Raw genomic sequence first — 16177 nt, 5'->3', positions numbered from 1 at the left:
TCATAAAATTTTTAAATTTAAGGCATACAAGTGCCTCATAAAGTAATTAGTATTATTTTATTTTTAAAGGAAAAAAAAAAACTATGCCCCAGAAGTCAAATGACTTTTCTAAGTTGTCAGAAAGAATCAGAATTCTGTCCAAAATTTTATTCCCTAGATTCATGTGCTAAATTCTCTGTACTGTTTTGTTGTTGTCATTGTTTTGTTTTTTTCTTATTCCAGCAGTATCAATAAGGCATTTAGTGAAGTCAGGACAATCTCTTGAAACAACTTTATTAATCAATATTAAGTTTCAGTTACATTTTTAAAGTGTTGATATCAATAAGAAAATCTATTTTATTACTTATGTTATATTATAATAGGATTACATCTTGTAGTATTCTAAAGACCAACCACTTAAATTACTATGTTCAGGATGGATTCCATTCCACACTTTTTCATCCTTAAAAACTGAATTTATACTGTATTTAGTGGCCTACTGATATTTGACTTTAAAGTCCTTGATTCTGTATGTTTAAGTTCACAATTGCTCCATTTTTCATGTGCTACAATAATTTCCATTTATCATCTTCTGCAGTGATTTCCTTCTTTCTTTTCATAATTCTGTATTTTTAGTTTATGACTAATTCATCTCTGGATGACTCAAAATTTCCTCTCTGTGCTGGCAAATCTGAAATAATTTCTCTCCTCTTGAGATCACTAGTCTCTATTCAAATCTCATTTTCCAAATGCCACTTCTGAAAGCCTGAAATATTTTATTCAATTTTCTTTTACTTTTACCCATAATAATTTTGGTTCCAGGCATACTTACCTGAAAGTAGTACTTCAATGATGTTAAAATTTTAAATAAAATAGCCAAGTGTATCTACACTAGATAAGTCAATGAAAAATAGAAATATCAATATAAGCTTATTGTGATTCAATGGGATAGATCTACAGAAAAAGGGAGCAAATGGAAAAAGAACAATTGAAGGTATGCATTTTTAAAAGCAGCAACTTGTTAAGTGCATTTTGTTTCTTCACAGAAGCAAGAAAAGGAGAAATGACATCCATTGTCTGTAATAGTTCCGTGATGCTGAGTTAGCAGATACTTATTGGATATCTAATGTATTACAGGTTAAGAAAAGTCCTTGTGCTTACTCATCCATTGTTCACAGCTACGTGCAACCACAAAACTATGTTAGAATAAATACGTATGCATGTTTATAGAAATTATGTTAGCACATTTCACATTTAGCAAGTAATGGGTAACCACCCTTTAAGGAAAAAATATAGGAAATAATGAATGCAAATATCTAAGCAGGTAGTTTCATTTAAAAGCAGCAAATCTTAAATATTAGATGCTGGGGGAAGTCTCTACTGTCTCTGACAGTTCTGCTAGGCTCCTGTCCCAGAACGCTCCGTTAGCAGGACAGACTCTAGGACACTCTTGCATTGCTAGTAGGAGTACACACCTGTACAGCCACGTTGTGAGTCAATGTGGCAGCTTCTCAGAAAATTAGAAACTGATCTACCCTAAGACCCAGCCAAGCCACACCACTCTGGATCATATACCCAAGACGCTCAACCATACCACAGGGAAAACCGATCGTCTTCAGCTGAATGTCCCTCAACCAAAGCAGGGACAAACCAAATGTTGCACATTTAAACAAAGGCGTATTGCTCTCAGCTGTTAATAACCATGGCACCATAACATCTGCAGGCAAATGGATAAAACTAGAAAAAAAAAAAAAGCCTGAGTGAGGAAACCAAGACCTAAAAATATATAACCTATATGGTATGTACTCACTCATACAGTAATATTAGCTGTAAATCCACAGACCCAGAGAGGCTAAGCTATGAGGAGGGCTTCAGTTGGGGTGGGTGTACAAGGATTTCCTGGGAAGGAGAAATAGAATGGATTTTGTAGGTGGCCTGGCGGCCGGTACAGGAGGGAGCAGGTGGAGCAGGAGAGAGAAAATGCTTGGAGAAATGACAGAAACTGGGGGACTTCTCATGGGTTAAATGGAAACTTAGTACAATGGGGAGATCTACAATAGTAACCCTAGCAAACAGTCCTAGTAATGGAGCCTGAACTGGCCATCTTCTGTTACTTGACTTTTTAAAGTCACTTTGCAAGGCAATTCTTCAAACCACTTTGTGGATCTGTGATACGGTAGATAAAAGAGTAAACATGGATAGTCAGCAGAATAAGAATACATGTTCACGACAGGAGAAGCACAAGCAAAGTGGGAAATGAATAAAAATAGCCCTTTGGTGTTGAATTTCAGTTTGAAGTTATCCGCATGCATATCCACTTATGGGCATGCATGTGGCCCCTTGAGTGGGCACACATGAGGGCGTGCATTCATACATACATGCACGTGCACCCCACATATACTTAATTCTCTGTTCTAGTTTCCCACATATCTCCTTATAATATTCTATTATATTTCTCTTTCCTTGTGAAGGGTCCTCTGTGGACCCTTATTATCTATCTAACGTCTACGGTTATTCTAATTAAAATTAAAATACACTCATTTAAAGCTTAAAAGCTAACATATACTTTCATTTTTTAATACTATTACTTTTTATATGAATACATTTATTATCTGTCTCTATTCTTTCTCCTTCCTTCCTTCCTGTTTTTCTTTTTTCTTTCTTTTTTCTTTCTTTCTCCTTCCTTCCTTCCTTCCTTCCTTCCTTCCTTCCTTCCTTCCTTCCTTCCTTTCTTTCTTTGTTTTTCTTCTTTCCTTTCTTTCTTTTCATTATTTTGACATGTTCTCACTAGGTTGCTCAGGCTGGCCATGAACTTTCAGATGTGGGTCTTCCTTCCTTCCTTCCTTCCTTCCTTCCTTCCTTCCTTCCTTCCTTTCTTTCTTTCTTCCTTTCTTTTTCCATCCCAGCCAGTTTCCCTTCTCTTCTCCTTCCACTCCCTTGCCCCCACCTCCCCACTGGCCTCACACCATAAGAACACACACTTACTTCTGCCTTGGTCACAAGTTCTTTTCTCCTTCTAGGTAGTTGTTTTACTGGCCTCACGACGCTGTTCTGGCAGAAAATGAGCGCCAGGTGGGTTTCTTATCTCTGAAGAGCTGCTCATCAGGGCAGTACTACCCCCTGGAACTCTCAGGGAAGCGGGTTTGTTGCATGTTGAGCTTTACTATGAACAGGGATGTTTGCAATCAGGAAAGTCTTTGCAAAGGCGCTCACAGAAAGACCTAACCACTGTCGGAATATGAAGGCCCACCCTTTCAGGCTTTAGTAATCAGTTGATTATATTGAAGAATTTAAATAAAAAGGAGAAACTAAGATACGGCAAACTTTACATAGGAATGACCAAGTGTGTGCTTTGATTTTCTCAAAAGATAATTTCTTTTTATTTACTGTCTCACCAAGGAACCCTCACATTTTACTTTTTTCTTCATTTTATTCTTAAACTTATATGGATATTTGTTGTTATTGCATGCGATTCTATATAGATAAAAACTGAGCCAACTTTGGTGACTTTAACTAACTTTTTTAAAAGGCTTTATCTGCATACAATGTGTTCTATTTCCTTGTGTGTCCCTGCAACTATTATAATTTCCATATGCTCGCTACCTGGAGATTCATCAAGCACCACCTCTGACTTTAAGTATTTGATAACAACCACTCAATTGTTGTTCTATCTCGGGTGTTCAATAAATTGGGGCCATTCATCTCTCTTTGTCTCTCTCCTTCCATATTTTCTCATCTGTGTTGTAAATAAGTGACCAGAAAGTCATATCTATTTTCTTTTGTTCTGTAAGGAAAAGCATGTCGAACCCAAACAAGAAAGGGTATATGAGAAACATTCATTCAGCAATTTATTCATTGCACAGAAGCTTCGACTTTCACAAGAATTTATTGATGAACAATGAAGAGCTAAAAAAAAAAAAAAAAAAAAAAAGAATATAGTTTTAAAATTAACTTTAAACCCCTGACAATGTTGAGAAGTGAGCTTTTGTGAATCATGAAAAATGATGGGGAAAAGAATTCTTCTTCTTGTGAAACACCAGACCTTCCTACATGTGAAGGTACTAGCCAGCCTGTCTCTAGCATTAGTCAGCTGGTACTTCTCCCTCCTCATTAGGCTGTAAGGTAAGAGCTGACTCACATTGCAGATACTTCTATAATCTTCCATGTATCAACAGTCATTCATGTTATAACTCTAGGGAAATGATTAACTAAAGAAGGCATAAAGTCTATAATTTTTTAGCTTAACTTTTTTAATTTTAATTTTTATATTAATTACAGTTTATTCACTTTGTATCCCAGCTGTAGCCCCTTCCCTCATTCCCTACCAATCCAGCCTCCTTCCCTCATCTCCTCACATGCCCCTCTCCAGGACCACTGACTTTGGAAATCAATCTGGCACTTTCTCAGACAATTAGGAATAGTGCTTCCTCAATATCCAGCTATGCCACTCCTAGACATATACCCAAAATATGCTCAAATACACAACAAGGACATTTGCTCAACCATGTTTGTAGCAACTTTATTCTTAATAGTAAGAACCTGGAAACAACCAAGATGGCCCTCAACTGAGGAATGGATACAGAAATTATGGTACATTTAGACAATGGAATACTACTCAGGAATTAAAAACAAGGAAGTCTAAACTTTTAATAGAAAGAGATTTTTTATAGTTTAAAAGAGATTCCAGCAACTTCATTCTCTCTAAGTTACCATTTTCTCCTTGGGAAATTACAAACTTTCTAAAAAGAAAATCCATTTCATAAGATGCTGTGAAGTGAAAGATTTTTTTTTTTTGACTTTTCATAGTTTTAATTTTTTTCATGCTTATCAGTAGTCATTTTCTAACCCCCAATGTATTTCTTTTTTTTTTATTTAAATCTTTTATTTATTTTTTATTAATTACACTTTATTCATTTTGTATCCCCCCATAAGCCCCTCCCTCCTCCCCTGCCAATCCCACCCTCCCTCCCCTTTCTGCATGCATGCCACTCCCCAAGTCCACTGATAGGGGAGGTCCTCCTCTCCTTCTTTCTGATCTTAGTCTATCAGTTCTCATCAAAAGTGGCTGCATTGTCCTCTACTGTGGCCTGGTAAGGCTGCTCCCCCCCAGGGGGAAGTGATCAAAGAGCAGGCCAATCAGATTATGTCAGAGGCAGTCCCTCTTCCCATTACTATGTAACCCACTTGGACACTGAACTGCCATGGGCTACACCTGTGCAGGGGTTCCAGGTCATCTCCACAAATAGTCCTTGGTTGGAGTAGGAGTCTCTGGGAAGTTCCCTGTGTTCAAATTATCTTGTTCTGTTGCTCTGCTTGTGGAGTTCCCGTTCCCTCCAGCTCTTACTATTTCCCACTTCTTACATAAAATTCCATTCACTCTGCCCATCAGTTGGCCATCAGGCTCAGCATCTGCTTTGACAGTCTATACTGCAGAAGCTTTCAGAGGCCCTCTGTGGCAAAGATTTTTATAGACAATTTTTGGCTCATATCAAGTCCCTAATAAATGCCATTATAAATACTGAGTATTCATTCATGCTCTATATCTGTGGGTGCATGTGTATGTATATAGGGGTTTGTTTATTCAGTTTTGTGATTTTGTTGTTTTAAAATGGATTTCACTGTATTGTGCAGGCTGGTTTTAGACTGGTGACCTCTATCAATATTTGCCTCAGCCTCCCAAGAAGCAGCGACCATGGGCATGTGTCCTCATGCCGCTTATTCTGGTTAACCTGAGGATGGAATTCAATGACTACCACTCTAGGACTATCTCTTTTAAGCAAACTAAAAGCAGCCTTATTTCTCTTTCAGTGTTTTTGCCTGTGACTATTCCATGTTGGCTCTGCCCACCACGACCTTCTAAATCATGTCATTTTGGGAATTCCTTTGGATGACTCTTTAAAAAAGTTGTACAGATTGCATTGTAAAGTATTTGGAATTACCAACTTTTCAAGTTTTCTCTCCCAGCAAAACTATTCCAGTCCTCACCAAACAAACATACCCTGTGGATATACGCCATATACAATACACACATACACACACACACACACATTAAATACAGATGCTCTTTGCTTTGTTTATTTTATTTTATTTTTTTTTTAGTGAATTGGCTCTGACTACTTGGTGAGATAACAGTAACAGTCCCCCTGAAAATGTCCTATATATCTTTAGGTTTCCTCATTCAGCTTTTTCTGATTTCCCTGACATTCTCAGGGTATGTAGCTCCCTGACTTCCTTCTGCCACCGGAAGGAGACCAATCTCACTGGATTGTTATTAATTACCCTTCCATTTTTTTTTTTTTTCCTGAGGTACCCGCTTGGGAACATCTTAAAAGCAGTGGCTTCTCCCTTGCTCACTATGGATGCTGGTGAATGGTGTAGTAGATGAGATGTGAAATGCACTCAGTGAATATTGGCGGGATGGCCAAGCAGATAAATTAATGTTCTAATGTTAAGAACACACTCAAAATGTGTGGTAAATTTTCTAGCAGTTGCTTATTAGTCAATGTTTTCCTCTTATTGCTCAAGAAACTGGAAAGACAACACAGGAGGAAGGAAATGTTTGGTCTTTGTTCTAACGTGTAGGCCATAGAAGCTCAGACAATGCCAAAGTTTTTACTTACCTGCCAACTTAGGGGTATATTTGAAGTCAGGAAATGAAAATCCATTTGAAAGCACTTATAAATCATAGTAAGTTATCTTCAGCATTTGGCAGTCATCTCTATTTCTTATGGGATGTGAAATGAAGCAACAGATATCTATTTCCATCTTTTATATCCATAGTTTTCATTTCCAAAATACCTTCTAACATCAATGCAAACAAAATCAAAATGTAAGAAGTAACTACATTTCTGTGTGAATAAAATGGGAGAATTCTCACTGAGCTTTCCAAACTTTTGGTTATATTAATTCATCTTTTCTGTAACAGACAAAGGAATCGAGAGGAGAAAAAAAAAAAAAGAATCAGCTATTTGAATAGGTTTCACTAATCCTGCTGCTGATGTAACAAAACAGAATTCCTGGTTGTTATTGATAAAATACATTCTTGCACATTGTAATGTGTATTGTTTGGAAGACTGCCAGGTTTCCTGTTTACAGATTGAGGTCTATAAGGAAGAGGGAAAAATCATGACAAAAACATCAGCATTCTATTCTTTTGAATGAGTATATGCACAATGCTAAACACCCATACACACACTCACATATGAAGGAATCTCTGTCAATATATGAGAGGCTTGTAGAATAGAACCAAGCAGAGACTAGGTTTGCTAGATGAGATCCTGAAACAAGTAATGTGCTTCTTTAAATTTAAATCTCGCTGAGGGTTTTTTTTTTTTTTTCACTTTGTTTAGTCAGCCACTTCCTTTAAAGAAAGATAAGGTTATGAACTCGATTGCCTGCTCTTTGATCACTTGCCCCTGGCAATGCAGCGTAGCCAGGCCACAAAGGAAGAGGATCCAGGCAGTCCTGATGAGAATTGATAAGCTATGGGCAGATAGTAGGGGAGGAGAATACCCCTTTCAATGGACTAGGGGAAGGGGTTAAGGGGAAAGAGGAAGGGAGAGCAGGTGAGACTGGAGTAGTTGAGGGATGGGGCCTCAATAATGAATAAATTGTAATAATAATAAATAATAATAAAAATTTCAAAAGAAGAATAAGGTTTGCTAAACAGATGCTTTACTGACAGAGTGATGGCCCTTCACATTACATATCCTATCTCTTACAATGCAATCTTATGAGTCCTAATCCTTATTTGTTTTCTCTGCGCCTATCAAGGTGAAGCTGAAGTAACCTGAGCATTGTCTGTCCACTCTCTTTCTCTCTCTCCTTCCCTCCATCTCTCTCTCCTCTCCCTCTGTTCCCTTCTTCTGTCTCTCTGTCTCTCTGTCTCTCTCTTTCTCTCTCACACACACACATAACACACACACAGCCTGTTGAATTTCTCTTGCTGTTGTTATGTAATTGGGATTAATACTGACCACTTGAGAATGCATAGCCTGACAGGGGCCTCATTCCAGTAGAAAACTGACAATCATGACACTCAAACCATCGATTGCCTCTGCTTCATCAACGGGTGAAGGCTTGTGAAATGTCCCAGTCCACATCCACATACCAACTAGAGTAGTCACCATTCCACTTTGTTTTTGAGACAGGATCTCTCCCTGTATCTAGAGCTCATGAACTAGCCAATTCTATCTGGCCAGTGAGCAAAGGGAATTCTGCTGCCTCCACCTCTCCAGCACTAACGCATAGAGGCACAGTGTTTTACATGGGCTCAGGTCCTCTCTCTTGTACAGCAAGCAGTTTTGTGCCTGAGCCATTTCTCTAGTTCCTGTCTTGTGAACTTTTTATAATCAGTTACATAAAACATCTCCAGAAACTCAAAGCTCTTTTCAGGTATTCTTAATATTACTCAAAAGTAAAAATAGGAAAGATCCAAAATGTCTGTGCTGAGAGGATGCTGTGTCCAATGAGCAGGACAGTGACTGCACAGCAACCAACAGACCAAACTCTGGGCCCTAAAACACCAGCAGTTGTGTTTCCCAAGTGAGAGGAAACCCCACGGTTGTGGGAAGCAATCAGGTCCATTCTTAGGTCACCCACCTAAACCCTGAAAAAATTCCCGGTTCCCTGGCAGGCACTCGGTCACCAGGCCAGAGCACACAAGAGTGCTCTGATCACCATCCCAGATTGAACTGTGGGCCCCCAAACCCAGACACTGGGTTTTCCAGTCAAGTGCATACCCCATGGTGAAGGAAGTAATCTGGACTGACCTCAGGTCCCCAGACGATCCCTTAAAAAATGTCCCTGGCTCTGGCAGGAGTGCAGCCATCAGCCAAGAGACGTGCCTATGTGCCTCACTGTCCCAGACAGAACTTTGGGTCCCAAAGCACCAGAGACTGGGTTTCCATGTTCAGAGGAAACCCCACAGTGAAAGAAACATAAGGTCCGAACTCCAGTCACCCAGCTGACTCCTCCCACTCTTCCCACAAAAGAAGTTTTTGGGAAAAGTTCCAGGGTTCCTGCAGGCACCCACTCACCAGCATGGAAGCCACTCACCTATGCCTGTCTGCTGTTCTCACCATCCCAGACTGAACTGTGGACCCCGAAACACCACAGACTGGGTCTCCCTGTCAGGAGGAAACTCCATAGTGAGGGGAACATAAGGTCTGACCTCAGGACACCCAACTAATCCCCAGAAACACCCCTGGGTTCATGCAGGCTCCCGGCTCTAGCCCTCCTGCTGTACACGAGTGCCGCACTCACCTGCCAATGATTTACTGGGGCACAGAGCTCCAACCTCTTACCTACAGAAGCCTGGGATCCACGTGGTTAGGCCCCAGGCACTTCTCCAAGGTACAACCTGTCTCCTAGCTAAACTGACCAACCGCAGGGCTCTCTGGTTCTTCAAGAGGGCTGTGTGCAGCAAACACAGTGTAAGAGCAGCAGCAGCAGCTCACTAAATTCAGAGCAAGAAATCCAGTGGCAGGACAGCTGTCTCCACGAATTCTCCTGGTGAGAGGAGAGCCCCCTGACTACCAACGCCCACTATTACCACAAAGGTCCATAAACCTGAGGTGAGCTCTGGCAATTCCTGAGAAGCACCAGATATTCGGTGACCATACCCAAAAAGCTGAGGAGGCCTGCTTCAGGAACAACCATCTTCTTGCCCAGGGGATTCTCCCCACCCCAGGATTCCAGCAGGCAACAGAAACTAACAACCAGCACCTGAGACAGCTAGATGAGTAGAGGCCAGCATAAAAGCACAACCAACAAAAGCCAAAGCAATATGGCATCTCCGGAACCCAGTTATAGAGGGGCAAGCAGCCCTGGATACTATACCATAAGTGAAATTCAAGAAGATGATTTTTACATCTATGCTTATGAAGAGGTTAATGGAGGAAACAAATAAAGTGCTTAAAGAAACAGAGGAATATAATGTCAAAGAGATTATGGCCATACAGAAAGAAATACAGGCAGTTAAAGTCAAACAGATTATGGCCATCCATACAGAAATACAGAAAGATGCAGCCAAAAAGTGTGTGGCCTTCAGAGAGGAATTAATTAAATCACTGAAAGAAATAAAAGAAACAGAGGAATATTCAAACAAACAAGGAATTGAAGGAATTGAAGGAAAATACAGGTGAAGGAAATCAACAAAACAGTTCAAGATCTTAAGACAGAACTGGAAAAATTAAATAAAATACTAATAGAGGATATCGTGCAGAGGAAGAACTTAGGGAAGAAAATAAGAACTACAGAGGTAAGCATAACCAACAGACTGCAAGAGATAGAAGAAAGAATTTCAGGTGTGGAAGATACAATGGAAGAAAACAATGTATCCATCAAAGAAAATGTTAACTCTAAAAAACTCCTAACAAAAACCATCAAGGAAATCTAAGACAACATAAAAAAAAAAAAACCTAAGAATAATAGGAATAGAGGAAAAAGAAGATTCCCATCTCGATGGCATAGAATATATTTTCAACAAAATCCTAGACGAAAATTTTTTCAATTTAAAGGAGAGTCCTATAAGCATATAAGAGACCTACAGAACACCTAATAAATTAGAACAGAAAAGAAAATCCTCCCGCCACATAATAATCAAAACAGTAAGTATACAGAACAAAGAAAAAAATACTAAAAGCTACAAGAGAAAAAGGCCAAGTAACATATAATGATGGAAAACCCATCAGAATCACAACTGGCTTCTCAACAGAGACTGTGAAAAGACAGAAGGGCCAGGATGGATATCATGCAGACTCTAAAAGAACACAGATGTCAGCCCAGGCTACTATATCTAAGCGTCATCGATGGAGAAAACAAGATATTTAATGACAAAAACAAATTTAAACAATATCTACCCACAGATCAAGCCATACAGACAATACCAGAAGGAAAAATACAACCCAAGAAAGCTAACTATATTCAGGAAAATACAGCAAATAAATAGCCTCACTACAGCAAAACTAAAGGTAGCAAAAAACACAAACACACTACGACAATCAACATCAAAATCAAAGGATCTAACAGTTTCTGGTCATTAATCTCTCTCAACATCAATGGACTCAACTCTCCAATAAAAAGACACAGAATAACAGAATGGATACATAAACAAGACCCAACCAATTGTTACATACAAGTGACACACCTAAGTCACAAAGATAGACATTACCTGAGAGTAAAGAGCTAGAAGAAGGTTTTCCAAGCAAATGGAACCAAGAAGCAAGCAGGAGTACCATTCTAATATCTAATAAAATAGACTTTCAACCAAAATTAATCAAAAAAGATAGGGAAGTTCACTTCATCCTATCAAAGAAAAATTCCACAAAAAAGACAGCGCAATTCTGAACATCTAGGCCCCAAATAAAGGGTGCCCACATTTGTAAAAGAAACATTAATAAAATTTAAACCACACATAGATCCCTACACATGAATAGTGGGAGACTTCAACACCCTACTCTCAACAAAGGACAGGTTAATAAAACAGAAATTAAACAAAACAAAACAAACAAACAAACAAACAAAAAACAAAACAATGACTCTAAACATAGGTCATGAATCAAATGAACCTAACAGACATCTACAGAAACTTTGACCCAAACACAAAAGAATGTATCCTTCTTCCTAGCACCTCATGGAATCTTCTCCAAAATAGACCATATAATCAGGCACAGAGAAAGTCTCAACAGATATAAAAAGATTGAACTAATCCCTTGTAACCTATCAGACCACTATGGACTAAAGCAGGACCTCAACAACAAAAAAAGCAAAAAGCCTTCAAACATATGGAAACTGAACAACTTGTTACTCAATGACAGCTGGGTCAAAGAAAAATTAAAGAAAGAAATGAAAGGAGTCCTAGAATTCAGTGAAAATGAAGGCACAATATACTTAAACTTATGATACACAATGAAAGTAGTGCTAAGAGGAAAGTTAATAGTATTAAGTGCCTTCAAGAAGAAATTTGAAACATCTCATACAAGCAACTTAATGGCTCACCTGAAAGCCCTGGAAAAAAAGAAGCAGACATACCCAAGAGGAGTAGATGGCTGGAAATAATCAAACTCAGGATTGAAATCAATAAACTAGAAACAGAACAATTCAAAGAATTATTGAAGCCAAGAGGTGGTTCTTTGAGAAATTCAACAAGATATACAAATCCTTAGCCAAACTAACTAAAAGACAGAGAGACACCACCCAAATCAACAAAATCAGAAAAGGGGGACATAACAACAGACACTGAGGAAATCCAAACAATCATTAGGTCTTATTTCAAAAGTCTATTTGCCAAAAAATTTTGAAAATCTAAATGAAATGGACATTTTTTTCTTTATTAATTCCACTTACCAAAGCTGAACCAAGAACAGGTAAATAAATAAAGTAGACCTATATCCACTAAAGAAATAGAAATTGTCATCAAAAGATTCCCATCCAAAAAAAAAAAAAGCCCAAGGACAGATGGTTTCAGCACAGAATTCTACCAGACCTTCAAAGAAGAGCTAACACCAATACTCTTCAGACTATTCCACAAAATAGAAACAGAAGGAACATTACCAAACTCATTCTGTGAAGCGACAGTCACCTTCATACCTAAACCTCACAAAGACCCAACAAAGAAAGAGAATTTCAGGCCAATCTCCCTTTTGAATGTTGATACAAAAATACTCAACAAAATATTTGCAAACAGAATCCAAGAACATATCAAAGATATAATCCACTATGACCAAGTAGGTAGCATCCCAGGCATGCAGGGGTGGTGCAATATACCGAAATCCATCAATGTGATCCACCATATAAAGAAACTGAAATAGAAAAAAACAAAACAAAACAAAACAAAACAAAACACATGATGATCCCCTTAGATTTTGAAAAAGCATTTGATAAAATCCAACACTTGTTTGTGTTTAAAGTCCTGGAGAGATCACAGATAAAAGGCACTTACATAAACTTAATGAAGGAAATATACAGCAAGCCTATAGCTAACATCAAACTAAATGGAGAGAAACTTAAATCAATCCACTGAAATCAGGTACAAGACAAAGCTGCCCACTCTCTCCACATCTCTTCAACATAGTTCTGGAAGTCCTTCCTAGAGCAATAAGGCAATTAAAGGAGATAAAGGGGATTCAAATCAGAAAGAGATAAGTCAAAGTATCACTATTTGCAGCTGATATGATAGCATACATGACTGACCCCAAAAATTAGAACAGAGACTCTTACAGCTGAAAAACACCTTCAGGAAAGAGGCTGGATAAAAAAAAAAAATTAACTCAAAAAAAAAAAATCATCAGCCCTCTTGTATACAAAAGACAAATGGGCTGAGGACGAAATTAGGGAAAGCAACACACATTACAATAGCCACAAAGGACATAAAATAAGTTGGTATAACTCTAACCAAGCAAGTCAAAGACTTGTATGAAAAAAACTTCAAGTCTCTGAAGAAAGAAATAGAAGCAGATATCAGAAGATGGAACTATCTCCCATGCTCATGGCTTGGCATGACTGACATAGTAAAAACCACCATCTTAAAAAAAAAAAAAGGAATCTACAGAGTGAATGAAATTCCTATGAAATACCCAACATAATTCTTTACAGAGCTTGAAAGAAAAATTCTCAACGTCATATGGACAGAGGGCACTAGGTTCCAAGGAAATCTAGGAAGAAAGACTGTACGTGACCTACTGGTGCAAGCCTATAATGTCAGCTACTGTGAAAGCTGAGGCAAGAGCTCACCCAGATGTCCCTCAACTGAGGAATGGATAGAGAAAGTGTGGTACATTTACACAATGGAATACTACTTAGCAATTAAAAACAAGGAAATCATAAAATTTGCAGGAAAATAGTGGGAACTAGAAAAGATCATCTGAAGTGAGGTATCCCAGAAGCAGAAAGACACACAAGATAAACGCATTTATAAGTGGTTATGAGACATATAATAGAGGATAATCATACTAAAATCTGTACACAAAAAGAAGCTAAGCAAGAACAAGGACCCTGGGTACAATGCTCAATCCTCACTCAGAAAGGAAAACTGGACAGACAGAGAAAGAGGGAGAAAATAGGAAACAGGACAGGAGCCTACCACAGAGGGATTCTGAATGAATCAGAATGAATCAGCTAGATAAATTACTTTATCTAGCTGGGTATTAAAGCAGATGCTAAGACTCATAGCCAAACTTTAGGCAGAGTGTGGGAAATCTTATGAAAGAAGGGGGTGATAGAAAGACCTGGAGGGGACAGGAACTCCACAAGGAGAGCAACAGAGCCAAGAAATATGGACCCAGGGGTCTTTTCTGATACTCGTACTCCAACCAAGGACCATTCATGGAGATAACCTAGAACCCCTGCATAGATATAGTCCATGGCAGCTCAGTTCCAAGTGGGTTCCCTAGGAAGGGGAACAGGGGTTGTCTCTGACATGAACTCAGTAGCTGGCTCTTTGATCACCTCCCCCTGAGGGGGTAGAGGGTGGAAGCCTTACCTGGCCACAGAGGAAGACAATATAGCCAGTCCTGATGAGACCTGATAGGTTAGGGTCAGATGGAAGGGGAGGAAGACCTTCCCTATCAGTGGACTCGGGGAGGGGCATGGGGGGAGAAAAGAGAGTGAGTGTGGATTGGGAGGGGATGAGTGAGCAGCCTACAGCTGGGATACAAAGTGAATAAATTGTAATAATTAAAAAATTAAGTAAAAAATAATAAAAATGTAAAAATAGGAATATATAAAGCTTAAAGCAATAGGCTTGCCCATCATCCTCTCAGATGGGAAAATTTGTCAAAATGAACAATCACCTAAATATTGTCCTTTACAAACTTTTCTCAGAAAACCTAATTTTTCAGAATGCAAATCTTCACTAATTTTCAAATAAAAACAAAACAAAAATTAATGATCATTGCCATTAAAATTATCTATCTTGGTTACTTTAATGTAATTAATGAATTATTTATACCCTTAAGTTATTTTCTTAAATATATACTTTAATATGACTCAATATTATGCTTATTCAGTACATGAAAAATATTTAGAATTTTAGAATTTTATTTTATGTGACTTTTCTCTGCATGTATACATGTATACTGTGTGTGTGAATGTGTGTGTGTATGTGTGTGTGTGTGTGTGTGTGTGGTACCTGTAGAGTCTAGAAAAAGGCATCGGATAACCTGGAACTGGAGTTACAGATGTTTGTGAGCTACCAGGTGGGTAGAAATTAAACCTTTGTTCTCTTCAAGAACAAGTGCTCTTAACTGCTGACACATCACTCCACCTGCCCAGGAAATTTTTATTGAGAAGTCATCCTGTGGCAGACATTCTCTCAGGCCAGAGATGGGGACAATTATCATTGTCCACTTCCTCAAGAATTCTTTATATAGTAGCAAAAGCAGGATAACACTACAGGTCATAGTCAGAACCCATGAGTGCAAAGATCCAGATTTCTGTCTTTCCCAGGTTGATCAATTAGGCCATATGAACTGAGTAAGTCCTTCCTTGTTTCTTTATTCTATTTATCTAATGAATTGTGACACCACAGATTAATACCTTACTGGATTACTATAAGAGTTCAATAAACTAATGTATTAAAATATATCACATACTGTTGGTAACACGTGAAATTCAAGGTGAAAATCGGTTTAACCAAACAGTACAGAAAGCATTATGCAAATGTGAACGGAGAGTCCTGATTCTGTCACAGAGAGCTGGAGAAGGCTCTTCAGTGTTTAGAAGTGACTTTAGAAGTAATGTAGGAATTTTCCAAGTGACATTACTAAGAAATTTTTTTTTTTTAATTATGGCAACATTCTCAAAAATACATTCAAAAGAAGTATCACATGATGGCTAGAGCAGTCAGTGTTAGTAGGAAAGACATTTGGGTCTGGGAAAGAAATCTATGAGACATTCAAAGGAGAGAAGTAGATTCCTTTTCACAGAGATCAGTGGGCTATGGCTTACAAAATACATTTTAGAGAGTTGCAATATTAGTTAAGGATTACAGGGTAGAAAAGGTCATGGACTAGGATACATGAAATGCTGTGGCAGCCCTCATGAGTCAGGTTTATTCCACATAACATAATATTTTACTTCCAGTTATTTTCCTCTTGTCTTACATTGTTGTGAAGAGACACCATGACCAAAGCAACTACAATTGAGAAAGAAAGAAAGAAAGAAAGAAAGAAAGAAAGAAAGAAAGAAAGAAAGAAAG

General features: G+C 38.4%; 1 protein-coding gene across 2 annotated transcripts in view; it reads right to left on the bottom strand.

Annotated features, from left to right (window-relative positions):
• The window catches only part of Grm5 (glutamate metabotropic receptor 5), a 483320-nt gene that overhangs the window by 354877 nt on the left and 112266 nt on the right, over positions 1-16177 (bottom strand). The gene's annotated exons all lie outside the window — the stretch shown is intronic.

Source organism: Psammomys obesus, unplaced genomic scaffold, assembly GCF_907164565.1.
Source record: "Psammomys obesus unplaced genomic scaffold, mPsaObe1.curated_primary_1811, whole genome shotgun sequence".
In the NCBI taxonomy this organism is placed as follows: Eukaryota; Metazoa; Chordata; class Mammalia; order Rodentia; family Muridae; genus Psammomys; species Psammomys obesus.
Note: the sequence above shows the minus strand (reverse complement) of the source record. Positions and strands in the feature narration are given on the sequence as shown.